This window comes from Ambystoma mexicanum, chromosome 8 (assembly GCF_040938575.1).
Source record: "Ambystoma mexicanum isolate Mex_15411 chromosome 8, UKY_AmexF1_1, whole genome shotgun sequence".
In the NCBI taxonomy this organism is placed as follows: Eukaryota; Metazoa; Chordata; class Amphibia; order Caudata; family Ambystomatidae; genus Ambystoma; species Ambystoma mexicanum.
The window spans coordinates 628,987,005-629,003,948 of record NC_090929.1 but is presented as its reverse complement, the minus strand read 5'-3'; the positions used below and the strand labels follow the sequence as shown (position 1 = coordinate 629,003,948).

The window sequence follows — 16,944 nt, the reverse complement described above, 5'->3', positions numbered from 1 at the left end:
GTCCTTCTCCTTGCAATAAAGCATCAAAAGGTTTAATTGCTATATGGGTTGTCTCCTGTATCTCCAAGTCTTACGACATGAAAAGGCTAGCAACTCCGCAGAGACTTTGGGCTTGTTCTACTAGAGCCAAGGCAGCATCTGTAGCCTTTACCAGGATGTTCCCATTTGTAGAAATCTGTAAAGCAGCTACCTGGGCTACCACGCTTGCCTTTTTCAAGCACTATGCTATGGACACATCTTCTAGAAATGATTCAAAATTCAGTCAAGAGTTTCTCCGCAACTTGTTTGCCTGAATCCTGTACATGCTATTGATTACTTTGGCTTCAGTGGCAGTGTAGTGCACTGGCTGTTCCACATAAATAGACATCAAGCAGCCCTGTTTTTGAGCTGATGGAACCATAAGTCTATTGTCTTTAATTTAGGGCAATTATATGTTGGCAGTGTGTCAATTTCTGAGTTTTGCTATGTCCACAACAATATCAACCAGAGAGGGGCGGCTAAAGGTCAAGAGAAAGCAAGCTGGTATGATTGATTTCCATTTTTGAGGATGATGAGCCAATAAGCGCCCCAATGAGCGTATTAACTTCAGTTGGGTTTTACGTATGGTCATATGGGACAATATTGATTGTAGCAACAGAAGTCCAAACACAAGTAGACCTGGATACAGGTAATATCGTTGTCTTATTATCTGTATGTTTTAAGTTCAAAGAGTCATTTAAAATAGACCATTTACTGTAAGACCTTATGTTTAACGTTTAAAAAAAAAAAAACTATCCATGACATCAGTAGCAAGCGTATTCACTTTGGCTTCTAGGCCCAAACATTTAGGACCGAATTCATGGAGCGTTTTCCTATGGGATTGTGCCATTGTAAAACGCTTCTGTGAATCGGGCCCGAAGTCCAGTTAAACATGAGCCATACCAGTATATTCAATGTTAATCATAGTAACTTTGTGATATTTAGGGTGTTTATCATAAACCTTAGGGGCAGTTGGAGTCGTTTCTAAAACATGGTACTACGTGTTACTTGGGGCTGGACTAGTTAATAGACAAGGATGCTGGTCGGAGATTTAAAAAAAGTACCTTTGTTGGATCCACCATGACCTTTATTTTGGGTAACATGACCATTGTTATGGACAATAAAAATTGTTGCGTCCATTACACCTCCCTTCCTCACTTCTAACTCACCTTAAATCCATCGACCACTCTGCCATCCGCTCTCTCTGTCTTCTATCTCTTCTTGACTCTCTTCACCTCTCTCCTCACTGGGCTGGCTCTCCTTTCATTCCCAACTCAAATTCAACTTCCTCTGTCTATTCTTTAAATCTCTCTATGGTCTTGCTCCACCCTACCTTTCCTCCCTCCTGGTTATACCTGGTTGATACATTGTGGCCTTCTGACTTTCTGCATTCTGAAAGATGCTATGGAGGAGAGCCCCGAAAACCATGGGGCTTATTAAGCTGAGAGATGGGAGGAACAGATTGAGGGTTGCTGAGAGACTAGCCTATTGCCACAGAAGTAGACCTAAGCGATATTATGGTGAAGAAGTCTAGAAAAAGGATGAAACTTAGTGACGCAAGTAAATAAAAGCCTTTAAAACACTTAATGGGCATCTGAGTCTCTCTGATCTCACAAAGTGGTGTCAGAGTGGAATGAGCGAACATGATTGAAAACATGACGTTAATGGAGTGACAACAACTTCAACAGCTGGTGCAGGGCCAACAGGCTCAGGCTGACCATCACGCCTTCCAGCGGGCCAATCAGATGCAGGCTAACGGACAAACCACTGTGCAGGAGAAATATCAAGAGGCCCTACTCTAGTTAACCAATGTTGTGACAATTACGAGAGTACACCCAGTGGGCCCCCCTGTTAGGGAGAATTCTCTGTTAAGGCTAATTTCCCAAACCTAGTGAGTCCCCCAGCAGCTTTGCTGGATTTTTGGGGTTTATTTTTTTCTCCTGCTAAGAGTGAGACTCTTTTTCTCCCACTCTTAGACATGATTTGAGATATCCTTTGACTTTGTAATGTTTTATGGGCTATGGGGTCTTTTACTCCATAGGGTTTCATATGGTTGTTGGTAAGTGTTACACAGCACCCTCAGTGCAGTAACACAGGGGTGTCATAGTGACCCCCAAACATAGACTCCATACCCTGGGACTGACTACTGTCTCCCAGGGCATGCAAAGTCACTATTGACTTTACTAGTCTTAAATTGTGAACAGAACCAGTACAAACCATCATATTGTGGAAGTACTGGTAGGGGTAATTAGATTGCCCCTGGGTCTGTTTTTCGAGGGGGCACTGTGCAGTCCCCCCTCGTCGAGTTTCTGGCTGGTGGCAGTGGTTACCACGTGAAATATTCCCCCGGAATATTTCCTATGGGATTTTCCCATTCATTTTAAACACACCACTTTTTGGTGCAATGTTCAAGATACTGCCGGGTTATTTATTTAATATTTATTCCCCGGTTGGGTCTTTTTGCCAGGACTCGGTTTTAAAATGGCGTTTGTGTTCGCCTCTATAACTCCAACCCAAATCGAGCCCTTGGTTCCACTTTTTGGCGGGCTTCTCGACAGAAGCCTCCAAAAGTGGTGCCACTCTGTCTGGGTCTACAGGATGTGTTGGAGGGGGGGGAATAGGCACCCTGGACTGAGTTGCCTCGGCAACTCAAGTCGCCCTCTTGTGCGATTGGCCCAGTGGTGAGCCGCCCGGCTCACCACTTAGCATGTTTGAGTGACAGCTAGGACTGATGAATGGGGGTTTTCTGCATAAAAGCAGGGCTTTGGGGACTGGAACTTCAGAAGTCGCCACAGGACCAAAGAATCCGAAGAGGGAGAAGCTGAGCCGACCTGCAACGACGACACCACCGGTGGAGCCCTGCTGAACTGTCTCACTACTTCCCAACGACAGAGAAGATTCTCATCCCGGAGAGTCTTCTTTCTCTGAACTGGTGGGGCTAACCAGTTCACCCTCCTTTCGCCTTCCTGGATCGTCTTGTGGTCGAATCGCCCATGCCAAGCACCCCAGCGGCCGGATAGCCACGCTTCACCACTACCACGAATAAAAGTGTAGTAACTTTTTATTGGGAAACTCTACGGCTGGTTTCTTCCCTGGCAGTGCAACGACCTCCAGCTTTCCTCCACGTCGAGATCTTCTCTTCCCTCTGGACGAAGCACCGACTTGCACCCGCTGCCAGGAACAACTGCCCCCGCTGGAGCTTTCTCACCATTTCAGGTACTGAGTCCCACCTGGTCTCCCTTGCAACAGACTGTTCAAGGTGTCCCGTAAATCCTTGTTTTTCTATCCTGGGGTGACTTGGGACCTACTAACTAACTTTTCCTGACTTGATCCAACCCTTTTTGAATTCTGTGCAAAAACTCTTTAAAAGTACTATTCAACTGTGTGATCTTGGACACATTCCGCCTTGCTCTCACCAAGAGTGGGCCTGGCCTATGACTTTCTTGCTCCTCAATAGACTATGCCTTTTCTGACTTGCTCTGGTTCTCCTAAAGTGTTGGTATTGTGTATGTTCCTAATTCTGCCCTTTTCCCTCCCTTTTTAATTAACTTATTGGAGTACCATCTTAGGTTAAGCGCTCACCTCTGTCTGAAAATAAGTGGTGTTTTAACTAAGACTTGTTCAATAAGTGATCTGGGATGTTTATATATTAATAGTGACTGTGTTTGAACTTGCTTGCCATATTAGTGTTAGTGTGTTCTACAAAGTGTGTTTTTAAATAAATAATTATATACTTTTATCCCCAAGCTCTGGTCAGTGTTTGCTTGTGCTATTGTATTTTGGTACCTATCTTGTATACTCTATATACTGTCTAACTCTTCTTGAGAGAAGTCTGGCTGCTCAGCCACAGCTACCAGTTAAATCTGGGTGGTACAGACTGCTACCAATTGGGTTTACTGCCAACACCTGTAGTCCTAAGCCTTTTGCAGTGGTCCCTAAGGGAACTGCACAGGTTTCTGCCTAACACCCCCACCTCCTCGATCCTACAAAAATACAAAGACGGTGATGAACCCGCCGTTTTCTTTTTCAGAAACGTTTTCACAAACTTCAAATGCCTAGCCAGAATTGCTCAATGGTCATAAGAAAGATGGGGACAGTACATTGCTCCTCTGCTTACAGGACCTATGCAAGGGGTCTATAAAGCAGGCCAACATGCCGATATCAAAAGGTCTGTACTGGAATAGTTAGGGCTGGGTGAAGAACCCTATTGAGTGAAATTTCGAGAGATGAGACTCAAGCAAGGAGAGACCACCAGACCGGGAGGATAGCTGATGGGCAAAGCGTTTGTCTTGGAAGCAAGACAACGCATAGCAGCACAGGTTTGCATCCCGGGTTGACGCTTAGAAACTGGTCTCCGGTATTAAGAGCGATAAAAAAGAACGGTTATAATTATAATAATGGATTACCATGAAATGATTGAAAATAAAAAGCCTAAACCGAAATTACCAAATATTTTTGGTCAAATGTGTTTTTAATAATGCGCAGGGAGAACCCCCACAACCCCTTACCTCTGCCTACCTTCACCTGTTCCCTTACACCATCCCCCATCTATATATTAATACTAATGTTCAAAAATCCCTAACAAATTAGGTCAAAAACATTCGGTCATTTCTCATTAGGTAATGTTGCATTTGATTATTTCTGTGGATACCTCCAATGGTTAGAATTGTTTTATCGGGGGGCGCTGTTGAGCAGCCAGCAAGATGGCTGCCTAGTCTAAATGCTCCGTGGCCCGACTCAGACTAATCCGCCCCAATCAACGGCTTGAGGAACTGCCTGGACCCCTGGATTCCAGTACTTGTTCCCCAGCGCCTCTGCACTGTCCGGACCGAGTTTGGACCGGAACCAGAGCTTCTCCGCGACTCCGCCGCCAGCTGGGGCCTTCTGAGCCGCGTTCTCCCCCAGCGGCCCATCCCCCCTCGACTTCTCAGTAAAGCTCTGCTCCGTCTGCCTGCGAGGGGTGCAGCCACCTGGAACGCCGGGGCCCCCATCCTCCGCCCTCCCACTCTGGACTCTACGACTTGGAACAGCTGGGCGCCGCGGTCCATCGCGCCCCCGCTCTCCCTGCGAGGGTTGCACCTGGGCCCTCCGACCTTCGGTGAGGCGTCCCCCGCCAGCCCGCTCTTGCGCTTGAGTGGCGGGGGTGGCGCCAGCCCTCGGCAGGCCGGCTCTCTCTGCAATACCGCGGGGACCGCGGGAGCGGCCCCCGCAATCATCACATCCCGCGGCTCCCGCCGGTGATCGGGCACCCTCATTGCTGGCCCGGCGGATACGCTGCTGTTCCCGGCTTGTGGCCCGCCGCCGGCGCTGCTGGCCCTTGATCCGCCCACATCTGCTGTCTGGCCGCTGCCGCTGCTGGTCCCGCTGAAACCTGCAGTTCTCGCCTGGCCGGCTATCTCTGCTATACCGCAGGGACCGCAGGGGCGGCCCCCGCAATCATCACATCTGCCGCTGCTGATCCCGCGGACACCTGCAGTTCTCGCCTGGCGGCCGCCGCCTTCTCTGTTAGCAGTTGAACTCTCCGTGTTTCCTGTCTGGCGTAGCGCTACGGATTCAGCTGCCCTGTGAGCACCTCCGGCCTAGCAGGCTGCCGCCTGCACTGCTGGCCCCGTGGTATGGCTGGGCTTGGCTGCGGTGCTCGACTTGTCTTGGCCCGGCCTCCTGCTACAGATCCGAGGCTTGCTCTCGCCAGGATTACTAGCCCCTGCGGGGTGGGGCCGCTCCCGCCTGGACCACCGACCACACACTGGCCCGCAGAGAGCGGAGGTGGGCGGACTGGGGGTGCGCAGCAGCAAAATGGGGTAGCTTGCAGCGCATTATCCTCGAGTTACGCCCGCTCCATTCCACGGGTGTCCCTGGCCCCCAACCGCACCGGGCTCCCTCGCGGCCATTCATCTTTTGCTGGCGCGGCTCTGAGAGCTCCATATCTCTCCCATCCCCGGACAGTTATTTCACTTGCTACGACCTGAGCGCGCCAGGCGCCTGGGACATTGCCGCCCGCCATTACTGACTCCTTCTGACTGGGGCTCTCCGGGCTCCCGGGCGGGCGCCGCCGGGCACCGTCCCATCCGGGCCACACTGCTGCTTCCGCATCAAGCCCCCTCCCTGAAGCGGACTAATAGTCACATAACATAACTGCTGTGAGTGCCACTCGCCTCGGTCCCCTGGGCGGTTGTCGCCTCATCCCGGACTGGGCCGTGGTCCCTCCATAAACCCCCTGGGCCTGGCGGCGCAGCCTTCTACACTGCACACACTACTATTCTCGGTGTGCGCCCCGACCATGTCCTGTAAGGCACGCGGGGCCAACAAGGCTGGAGCAATGGACAAATTTGCTAAATCACTTACTAAACAAGACCAGAGCGGGGCTGCCCTCCCTCAGGACGATCTTGATGCATCCCCATGCCCTCCTCAGCCAGACCTTACGACACTCATGGAGTCTATGGCCAAAAATATTGCGGCATTCCATGAAAAACTGAACGACATAAATGCCAATGTGGCCTCACTGCGTACTAAATTGGATCAGCATGGTACTAGGCTGGTGGAGTCCGAGACTAGGATTGGGACCACTGAGGATGAGGTACATGTGCTCCGGAATACGGTCTCTGATTTGGTGCGGGATATGAAGCAGGTCAAGGCGAAGTGCGACAACTTAGAGTCCAGATCCCGCAGGAACAATATCCGCATTGTTGGGGTTCTGGAGACAGCCCTCAAGGGTAAAATGGAACTTGCAGTCGAGACTCTTCTCAGAGACCTCCTGGGTGATCCTCAACTCTCCCCATTTTTCACTATTGAACGTGCCCATCGTTCACTGGCCCCGTGCCCCAAGCCAGGTGATTTCCCCAGACCAATTATTGCCAAGGTCCTCCGCTTCAGGGACAGAGACCACATTCTACGTCTGGCCCGCGAAAAAGGGGAACTGAAATTTGAGTCCCAGACTATCTGCATTTTTCCCAACTTCTCGATTAATGTCCAAATGGAACGCAGACAGTTTAATGGTGTGAAAAAATTGCTTAGGGAGAGGAAAGTGGAATACGCCATGTTATTCCCGGCCAGGCTGAAGCTCACTCACCACAATAAGCTGTATTATTTCATGGTCCCAGAGGAGGCGGTGAAATTCATTGAGGCCCATATTCCGGTCCCAGGACCGGCGGGTGACCCTGTAGATGAGGGTTGAGCCTGCTTTCCTTGTATCTAATGCTGGAATCAGTGTGATAGTGTTACCACTCTTGTCATGTGTATTCGCTCTGTAATCCCATGTATCTTTACCCTTGTGCATTCATTCATTGTTGTGATTCATTGTGCAGTTTCATGAAACGTAATGTTGGTCAATGATGCAGGGTGTACGGTTCGTTGCACTTAAGCTGTGATTTGCTATTTCTATACCCCCTGCTCTTCGTACTCTACTATGTTGTCTATTTGAAAACCCTGTTTAGTTACCGCTGTAAGCTATTTGGTGTACTCCACCGTCAATCATTTTAGTGGTGCTCACGGCAGCAGCTTCCCCCACTGCAGTTGCAACGCTGAGTTTGGCTTAGTTCAGTTCTCTGGTTGCTCCCCTGTTGGATGTGGGGGCTTGGCTTGCCCCGTTGGGCGTGGCACGAAAGCCACGAGACTTTGGGTGGGTTCTTGGGCACTGCTGTGTTGGGGAAGGCAGTGAGGGAGGGGGGTGGTTCAGTTGGGGAATGTTTTAACAAAAATGATGACATTGGTGGCCTTTGGTATGACGTATCTGGCCATTGTATTGGTGGCCGGCACTCGTTCGACAAACTATGACACACGTTACTTTGATCACCCCTGAAGCCCTACTGAGTGGCCATTAGGCTAATGTCATGGAATATTAGAGGGCTCAGCAATTTCACAAAGTCCCGTAGGATCACGGCTTATGTCCAGAGGCATGGGGTCAAAATACTTTTCTTGCAGGAAACCCACGCCCTTGCACATCTCTCGACCTCGCTCGCTCCGGCATGGGGCCCCAACAGATACTACACAGTGTTCTCCTCACAGTCCAGGGGAGTCCTCACCTTGATTCACAAGGCCTTGGAGTTCTCCCTTCGCACTAGCCATATCGATGCCAGCGGTAGAAATGTGATTCTCCACTGTTTCCTTGCTAATACAGAGTGTCTTCTGGTTAACACATATGCCCCATGCATGGATGCACCCGAGTTCTTCGACCACATCCTTGACATCCTTCTAGGGTATGTGGGGGTTCCTATTATCTGGGGAGGGGACATGAATCTCATCCTGGATTCCGACTTGGATAGATCGGGTGCTGCACCAAGAACACTGTCCAGAGCCGCTCGCCGTCTCCAGGCGCATATGCTCACTGCTGGTCTGGTAGACCCCTGGAGAGAACTCCACCCAATGTCGAAAGAGTTTACATTCTACTCCTCTGTCCATGACAACCATTCCAGGATAGACCTTTTCCTTCTTACCACACAGATCCTGCAACGCACGTTATCGGATCACGCCCCGGTCACGTTGGACATTGCCCTGTGCCCGGCCCTCCCCCAGCACTCTAACTGCCGGTTTAAGTCAGATGCACTGCATGATATTGTCTTCAGGGCTGACATCCTCGCAGATATCACATCGTTCTTTGATAGTAATAAACGACACGACACAACCGACAGGGTGAGATGGGAGGCCTTTAAGGTCTACATCAGGGGCATGTGTATCTCCAGGGAGGCTGGAGTCCTGAAAGATATTAGGAATTCCCTGCGCCGCTCTGAGTCCAAACTTGGAGAGTTGGAGCGTGATTATGCGACCAACCCCTCACCATCCAAGCTTGCACAGATAAGAACTGTACTGGACTCGTTCGAGTCCTTTGCCCGCAGCGAGATTAGATACCTTGCCCGGCCCATTGCGGCCCGGAAATATGGTGAAGCAGAGAGGCCGGGCCGTACCCTTGCCCGCCTCGCCCGGGCTGAGGGCGGTAGAGCTTGAATTGACAGTATCGTAGACAACGACGGGATACGTCATTGGTCTGACAGGCCTATTCTCGAGACCTTTGCAGACTTCTATGCAGCGCTTTATGCCCAACAGCCGGAGCACAGCCCGCAGGACCTGGATGATCTCCTAGACCGCATCCCAATGTCCCTCATATCCCTAGCCACCAAAGAACAATTAGATGTTACCTTCACCCTTGAAGAAATCACTGCCGTTATATCGGCTCTCCCTAAGGGCAAAGCTCCCAGTCCGGATGGTCTGACCGCCGAGTTTTATCGGGAACATGTGGCCCTCCTTGCTCAGCGCCTCTACGAGGTCTGGGAGGAATCACTGCATCTTGCTACCCTCCCCCGGTCCTTGCATGAGGCTGTTATCACCGTGCTCCCCAAGCCGGGTAAGCCACTGGATGAATGCGGGTCCTATAGACCTTTGTCACTCATTAACACTGATACCAAAATCTTCGCAAAAATCATCGCAAATAGGTTTCTCCCCATCACGAAACACCTGATTCACCCAGATCAAAGTGGTTTTGTCCTGGCCCGCTCCACTGCCTTAAACATTCGACGACTGTTTAACGTCATCTCGAGAATAGACCCCAAAGCCAACGCTGTGGCCGTGACGTTGGATGCCAAAAAGGCATTTGACATGGTCCCGTGGCAGTATCTGTGGGCGGTGCTTGAGAAGATGGGAATTGGCCCATACATGCTGTCCTGCATCAAACTCCTTTACACTTGCCCCGTGGCCAGGGTCCTAGTTAACTCTCACTTGTCGGCTCCCTTCCCCCTCCACCGGGGGACTCGACAGGGGTGCCCGTTCTCTCCCTTGCTATTTGCGATGGCCATCGAGCCCATGGCCGATAGCGTACGAAACAACCACGTGAGCAAAGGGATTCGCCTCCGGGAGGCCCCCGAAATTATTTCACTGTACGCCGAGGACGTGCTATTATACATTAGAGACCCCTCAGTCCACCTCGACCCGATCATGCGGGAAATTATCAAAATTGGCACATTCTCGGGCTTCACCATAAATTACAGTAAATCAGAAATCCTACCCCTCATGCCCGCGACCCCCCCAACCTGCATGCAAATTTCCTCTCAAATGGGCACCGGAGGGCATCAAATACCTGGGGGTTCATGTATCCCTGTCAAAATCCTCCTTATTGGCCGATAATTATGGGGCCGCTGCGCAATATGCCAGTGCCAAGATGGAAAGATGGCGTAACTTCCCCCTCTCACTATCAGGGAGATTGTCCCTAATAAAAATTATCATAGTGCCGAAACTCCTTTACATATTTGCTAATGTTCCACTCTGGCCCGGGAAACAGTACTTTGCTGACCTGCATGCGGGTTGCGCCCGTTTTCTATGGCATTCTGGTGCCGTGCGCAGAAAGTGGCAGCATATGACCCTTCCGTATGAGAGGGGCTGCTTCAATGCACCGGATCTCACCCAGTACTGGATTGCCGCTCAGGCCCAGCACGCTACATACTGGTACCATCACCAGGACCCCCCCCGCATGTTAAGATTGAAATCCTGGCGACTGAGGGGGTGAATGTCATGTCATTGATCCTGTTTCACTCGTACCGCTCGGAGGCCCCTGCTGATCCAGTGGCCTCTACTATAAGGGCGTGGCGGCAGATGCTGAAGTCTGGCTCTGGCTCCCCCCCCGTATTACAAATGGCTCCCCTCTGGTCTTTCCCCGGCCTCACCCCCACACAAGATAAGCCCCTCATGCGTCACTGGTCGGACTTGGGATACAGATCACTCTCCGACCTGTTCCCTGACGGGACATTCATCACCCCAGATACGTGGAAACCAGGGCACTCTAAATCCTCTCTGGAGCTCCTACAATACTTTCGACTTAGGGCGGCGGTCCAAGACATGTGGCCTTCATATCCGGAAGAACCCCCTGAGTCCCCTGAGGTCTGCTACATCTCCAACTCTGCAGGTGTTAGGGGCATTGTATCCTCCCTTTGTAGCTATTTGAACCGTAAAGTGGATCTGGAGCTTTTGTCATCTCCCCCTTCTCCTGACCATGGCTCAGTTCGCATTACATGAGGAATGTTCCATTGTGTTTGACATCTGCCAAGATTATATGTGACCCTCTGTAGGGTTTGTGCTTTTCATTCAGGATCTAATTGTGAACTGTGTGTTCTGGTTTGACTGTAACTTGTTATATGCCAACTACTACTTCTTGCCAATAAAGAAAAGTTAAAAAAAAAAGAATTGTTTTATCAAGTAAAAGATATGGGCGAGAAGTGGTTACAGCAGGCCCCCTCCTCAAAGGCCGCGATGTCAGAGAAGATTATACTCTATTCCTGGAAGGCTTGCCCAGGCCAATACAAAAATGGGTCAGACAACAGCACAGTCTGAATCTAGTCAAAGCCATTAACATAGCATCAGCATACCAAAAAGCAGGCTTCACCAAGAAGCTGTGGAACGTGACGCCTTCAAGGTCTCTTCAAAATCCTGTTTGTAGGAACGTGTCCAAACCATTGGTCCCCTGGGGCAAACCCAGGAAGAAACACTAACCCGGGTCCAACCTCTCCACCCCACGGTAGAGTGGGTCCCAGAATACCTCAGTGTTTTGAATGGGGTTCTGTCATAAAAGAAGTAACCCTGAACCCATGGAAATAAGCGTAATACAGACGAGAAATTCAGAGGCAGAAGATATCCATATATGATGGATGTGAAAGTGGATGGTGTACCTATCAAAGCCATGTTGCACAGTGGAAGTCAACAGAAAGTACTCTTACCTCAAGTTAGTAGAACAGGGCTGGACCAGCGACACCCGAAACAAATTAAATGCATGCATGGGGATGTAAAAGCATACCCTTCCAAGGTTAAGCCTAAAATTAAGAACACAGCCGTAGACATAAGGGCTGCCATTATGTCTACCCTGCCTGCTCCTTTGCTCATAGGGTATGACCTACCTCAGTTCCAAGAGATGGTGTCTGAAGGAAGCAGGGAATCGTTGCACCCAGGCCTCCAGATAAGGTGTGTACGAGGGCTTTTTACGCATGAAAATCTTGTAAATACGACCACTTTATTATTTTCCTGTGTACATTTACACACAAGTTTGGAGCAGAGGGGAGTGCAGTGGTCAGGTTACTTGCTTGGAAACCAGGACGCTACTTTTGATTTTTATCTACAGATGTAATTGCAAGCAATGGATAAAAGCCTCAAACAGAATGTATTTCTCTGAAGCATTTCAAAAAAATAAACGGCACGCTGTGCTAAAAGGAATAGTTTTGTTCCATTCAGCTTCTGCTTTGTTGATGCTCATGGAGCAAACGGAAGCACTGCGCATATTTATTTTCATAGCATTTTAGGATTGTAGAACTAATAAGATAGAAAACTAAAGTGCAATTAAGAATTCATGTTTTGTAACATGCTTTTTTTTCTCCAGTGAAAGCAACCCAGTATTGCACAATTGTATTTTTCAGAGTTCGTGTTGTGTGCACAATGATGCAGAGGAAGATAATTCTTACACTTAAAATTTAATTTACACTCCAATTATAAAAGACAGTGTAAAATTATGAGTATGCACGGTCTAGTTTACATCCATTCAACCTTGCAGTCAATGGTGTACATAACTATAAATGGTCATTGGCCGCTCAAGGGTGAGTGATTGTCATTACACCGATCACAGGTGTTCCAGCCTCTCAAATCTTCAAGACTACAATTAAAAGATCCAAAACCTGACTCTCCAGGAAGTGCAAGCACTGTTCAAAAACAAACAAATGAAAGTTACATTTGTAATTGAAACAGCTAACTTTATGTAGCGCTTCATACATGATTCGTCGAACATCTAAGCACTGTGATTATACCCCAGTCCATACTCACTTTACCGACCTCTGAAGGATGTTAGTCAATTAGATAGCTCAGCCGGTTGAAAGCTTGTTGCTGCAATCTGTAGGTTGCAGGTTTGAATCCCGGCAAGGCCAACTCAGCCTTTTATCATATCGAGGTTGATAAAGGAGAACCAACATGGGTTTGGTGATAATTGTGATAAATGTTCTATACACAGTGCTTCGCCAAAAGCGCTATATAAATAATTATTTGACCATGAGATTAGATATAGAATTTATCATGGAGTCCTTGCCTCTTTGCACTGTTGTATCATAACACTGGCATACCGTTAGGTAGTAATAGCTCCAGGAAATGAGGACTTTCATTAAGCATCAAAAGACAATTCTGATATTGAACCTCAAAACACACAATACAATTTATGTTTGCTTTACTATGAAATTGGCTAGATTTGTGTTTTCAACATTTAAATATATACAGGAGAGATGAAACAGCCAGACCTTAGAGAAATAATGAAAGGTGTATTCTGTCACAATGCAGAAAGCTGCTGCATAGTAATGATTTCCATACAGTTTTTGCACAAATCGGCTGGATGTCGCACACATTTTACACTCTTGCAAAGGAGAAAAGTAATTTTTACTCTCTTGAAATCACATTTACTCTGAGTTTAAAAATGAGGAGTAAAATACTCTGACCTCAAAATCTTATCTGGTCCACTGGTTGCACCAAGGGTCCCTTCCATGGTGCAATCCTTCCCCTCCCCCCATTGCTCCGACCATGGAAATCCCGGAAGGAGATCATGCAGGAGAAACAGATCCTTAGAACCCCCATCAACCATAGCCATATTGTGGACTTGGAGCTATATGAGTGGGTAACCTCCCTACAAACATATTCAATGACAGGTGACAATTTTTGACTCGCGCAGATGAAAGCCAGCCAAGAAACCGCACCGGCCACACCAGGGGTACCTTGGTTCAAGAAAAAGAATGGACTGTACTACTGTGATTATTACAGAGACCAAGAGAAAGAACAGTTACTGGTACCCAAACAACATAGTGAGGTCTTATTGAGGCTAGCACACAACCATGTTATTGTTGGATATCTCAACACACATAAAACACAACAGAACCTGATGAAAAGTTTCTACTGGCCAGGTATATATATGGAGATGTGTCCCATTTTGTAAGATAACCCGTCTTTGCATACTACTTAAAGCTCATGCCACTCATAAAGGTACCATTCCAGAGGATAGGATTTGACCTAATGGGTCCATTGGAACCGGCTAGCAGAGGGTACCGGTACATCTTGATGATGGTGGATAACGCCACCAGGTACCCCATAGCTTTTCTGATGCGAGTCATGTCTGCCAAACAAGTTTGTGACTTGTTAATGCTGTTTTTCGACAGAGTGGGTATACCAAAGGAAATAATCACTGATCAAGGCACCAACTTCATGCCGATTGTGATGAAACACGTTTGCCAACAAATGCATATAAAGAGACTTTGGACCTCTGTTTACCACCCCCAAATTGGATGGTCTTGTGGAGCGGTATAATAACACTATGAAACAAATGTTGAAGAGAACGTTGGGTCCACTAAGAAAACACTGGAAGAAGGCATTGCCACTAATCTTAATGGCCCTACGTGACACACCACAATCCTCCACAGGGTTCTCCCCCTTTGAACTCTCTTCGCTAGACAACTGAGGAATATTCTGAACATTGTAAAAGAAGAATGGGAACAGCAAGAAGAATACCTTTCTGAATATGTGGACACCCTAAAAACACATGCAGAGAAGCTGCGCAAGATGGCCCATAACAATCTGGGCCTCACAAAAAACAAAGAACAACAATACAAGAAAAGCGGTATGAGAACCTTTAACCCTGGGGACAAGGTACTAGTGCTACTACCCACTTGCGTTTATAAATTACTTGCTAAATGGAGAGGACCTTAAACTCTATATCGGGTGTTAGGCCCAGTGAACTACATAGTAGACCAACCCGACCGAGCACAGAGTGAAGAATTATCACGTCGGTCTCCTAAAGAACTGGATTGATGCAGTTGTAACAATGGCCCTCATTAATTCCAATCCTTTTGACACATAGAATTACCCTCACAACTAACCCATGTGGGTCTGGAGACGTGAATTTGGGGGTCTGACCTACAGGAAGAACCATGAAAGGAATTAATCTTCGGTCTACAAAACCTCCAACATGTTTTTTTTTTTAACCTTCCATGTCGTACCCCACTGGTAGAGCATGCCATACGTACCGTTCCTAACAAAACAGTTTGGCTACGGCCGTATTGGATCCCAGAAGCCAAAAGAAGCCTGGTACAATGAGAAATTGAGGGGATGAGGAAGCTAGACATCATTGAGCCATCAGTGAGCCCATGGAGCTCACCCATAGTGTTAGTACTGAAACCAGATGCATAGAATTTCGACTACTAGACATTTCTGTATACAAAGCATACCCAATGCCAAGAGTTGACAAACTCATAGAACAGTTGGGAAGTGCACAGTATCTCAGTACAATAGACTTGACCATCGGGTACTGGCAGATACCACTTAGAGTCCAGAACCTCGAGAAAACTGCGTTTGACAGTCAGCAGGGTCTGTATCAATTCAAAGTGTTACCTTTTGGTTTACATAGCGCACCGGCAATGTTCCAAAGGTTGATGGACAGAATACAGAAACCTTATTAGTCATAAACCGCCGCTTATATGGCCAACGCAATAGTCTTCAGTAAAAAATGGGAAGAACACCTGATCCATTTAAAGAAGGTTGTGGAGACGCTGGAAATCGCTGGTTTGAGGATCAACCCAAAGACAACTTTTGGAAACAACCCAAAACAACTTGTGTTACAACGTGGGCCAAGGCAAAATATGACCCCAAGTCGACAAGATAAAGGCCATCAAGAGGATCCCCCCCTTCCTTCCATGAAAAAGGGAATGCCTGCCTTTCTGGGTTTCATTAGATATTACCACAGATTAATACCTACTTTTTCAATGATAGCCGCCCCTCTCATACATGCCCTAAAGACACATCATGACTGAGATCCATCCCAAGACGTGAAGCCCCAACAAGCTTATCTCCAGTTAAAGGACATCATGTCCAGGCATCCAGTGTTATGGTGCCCTGACTTCAAAGAACCTTTTTATCTACAAAGCAATGCTTCTGGGTGTGTGCTGGGTGCAGTGCTCCCTCAAGGGGACCCAACAGACCTACCACATTTTTGATTTTTCAGCCATAAACTACCTCACAAACTGCCTTATTCCACGATTAAAAAGAAATGCTTGCCAATTAAATGGGTTGTGGAATTGTTATATTACTTGTTTGACCGTTCTTTCGCCTTGTCTACGGATCACACACCTCTACAATGGCTGGGTGTTCACAAGGACTCTAATCATTATCTCCTATGTTGGTTCCTGACGCTGAGGTATTTTTCATTTGTGATGCTTCATCGGCCCACTTCTTTCCTAGTGGTGGCCAGTTACCTTTCCAGTGCTTGTGATCTGCCCAATCATCAGGATCCTGGTTTCAGGCTTTCAGGAAGAGGGCGGGGAGGTGGTGATACGGTGCCTGCGGGCTTGAAGACTGCAGTGGGGGCATGAGAAGCAGAGCCCATGCGGGTCCCCACTGCGAAGGAGACGTTGAGCCTAGGGAGCCAGAGCACACAGAAGGACACTGTGATGTAAGCGCGAGAGGGGCCGGAGAGCCCAGATGTGGAATGGGGCGCTACACCCGAACCGGTACGAACTACTTATAGCTCTGCTGCAGCAGCGACAAAGGAGGGAGATACTGTCAACCTGTGGTCATCGCCGCTATGGCAGACAGATCCACGGATGGGGCAGGGATGATACGCCCTCGGAACCCAAGGATAATTGTGACACGGACAGGCAGAGATAGTGCCATGGCGGTCAGTATGTCTACCGGGGTTGGAAGAAAAAAAAGGGGGCAGAACCAACACGAAAAGGGGTGGGGGTGACCACACAAATGATGACAGTCAGGGATTGGTGGATGCAAAGTCAATCGGTTATAAAACTGGATAACATTGATACATTGTGGCATTCTGACTTTCTGCATTCTAGGAAGAAGACGTAACGGAGGAGATCCCTGAATGCCATTGGGCTTATTAAGCTGAGAGGTAGGAGGAACAGATTGAGGGTTGCTGAGAGA

General features: G+C 48.2%; 1 protein-coding gene across 12 annotated transcripts in view; it reads left to right on the top strand.

The window, feature by feature from the left end:
• The window catches only part of EIF4G3 (eukaryotic translation initiation factor 4 gamma 3), a 4,880,525-nt gene that overhangs the window by 680,570 nt on the left and 4,183,011 nt on the right, over positions 1-16,944 (top strand). The gene's annotated exons all lie outside the window — the stretch shown is intronic.